The sequence below is a fragment of the Cynara cardunculus genome (assembly GCF_001531365.2).
Source record: "Cynara cardunculus var. scolymus isolate 2C chromosome LG 1, CcrdV1, whole genome shotgun sequence".
NCBI lineage: Eukaryota > Viridiplantae > Streptophyta > Magnoliopsida > Asterales > Asteraceae > Cynara > Cynara cardunculus.
The window spans coordinates 36,250,228-36,252,009 of record NC_037528.1 but is presented as its reverse complement, the minus strand read 5'-3'; positions in this window follow the sequence as shown (position 1 = coordinate 36,252,009).

Genomic DNA, 1,782 nt, shown 5'->3' with positions numbered 1-1,782 from the left:
AAGTCCTTCTGGCTGTAATATCTTACTTGTGCGCGCATGACCTCAAGCAGCCTTCTGAGCGAAATTGAGTAGCTTGACCTCCTCTCCATGTAGATGATGAAAATTTTGTGCATGTAGATGACATCAAACACACAGAGGTTGTGGAGGTCAGCGTCTGTGAATGTATACAGGTTGCCATCTTCCCTCCTTACTACATACTGAGCATAGAGCACCTTCTTCTCCAGCATTGTCCTTGGAGAAATTGTCTCTAGGGAGGTGATCATGTGCTTTGAGAAGACTTGCTCACGAGGCCTAGTGAGCTTAGAGAACTGGAACTTGGCTGCGACAGAAGGGATCCCTGTGAGCTCTGGATCATAGGGAGGCTCTGTGTCTGCTGCAGAGTACCTCCACACTTGAATTACTTCCAAAGTAGTAACGGGCTCTCTTCTGACTTTTGGCATTGGAATCTTGCTCATAGATTCGAATATTTCAGACACCCTTCCTACCGTGGCGGACTGTGGCACCTTGGCTTCTTCCTCCTCCAGAATTGGCCTCTGGGTTGACCCCTCTGCAAGGATGGGTTTGACGGTTCCTTGCAGAGCGTCAAACGTACCCGTGGACGTTTCTTGGACTGGTGGGAGTTGTGATGAAGAGCCTTCTCCTTCTCTGCAAGGGATGGGGCCTCTACCTTTCCTTAATAGAGCCTCTGCTAGAGATGCCTTTAAAGCTTCAAGGAGTGCAGGGTCGTCTCTGTATTCCTCTTCATTTATTTCCTGTGGAGTCTCTGTGCTAGACGAAGACCCCTTCTGTGGTGACTCTACAGCTATGCCTTTACCTTTGCCTTTGGGCTCTGGAGCCTTTTCCTTGCCTTTAGAGAACAAGGCAGCTGTAGAGTCCACAATTTTGACGCCTCTGGTAGGAGGTGATGAGTCCAGATTTCATACAAACATGATATGATCTTCATAGATTGTGATGAACATAAAGGTAGAGAGAAGATATTCAAGAAGATGATTAGATTGGAGAGAGAGAGAGAGATTACATCTGCAAATCTTGAATTCTGATTAATGACAAAAGCTTAATTACAATTACAAGGTAAATCGTATTTATACTAGGAAACTTTAAAGGCTAAGCTATTACAAGAAAACTATACTTAGGAGAAACTTGAATACAACTTTTAAGCACTAACTTGAACCCAACATTGTATCTGATCCTTTAGCTCTTGTATCTGAGAGAAAGGAGAAGAAATATAAAAGCAGAGCTGGGAAGAAAGTTATTGAAGTTAGCCAATGAAGTGAATCTGAGTCACAAGACAGTAACAACTCATAATCTGATTCTGAAATGTCAGAAATAAAGCAAGCTATGGCAATGCTGACCAGAGCATTCCAGAAAAAGTTCTCCAAAAGGCCTCACTCGAATAATCAAAGATTCTCGTTAGGATCAAAGTATGACTACAAGGACAAATTTGGCGAGAAAAAGAAATATGACGAGAAAAGATTCGAGAAGAAGCATGAGAGAAAGCCAGAATAAGGGAAGAAATTTAGTAAAGGAGTAGCCCATGAAAATACCAAATGCTATAACTGTGGTAAGCTCGGCCACTTTGCTATCAACTGTAAGATGCCGGTAAATCGTGATACCGACTATTACAAGAATAAGTTTCTTTTATCAAAGCAAAGAGATGCTGGAAAAGCTCTTATGGCCGAGGATGAACATTGGCTAAATCTGACAAATGAGGAAGAAGAAGCTGAAGCCGTTGCACATATGTGCTTGATGGCTAAAACAGACAATGAATTGACTGGAGAAGAT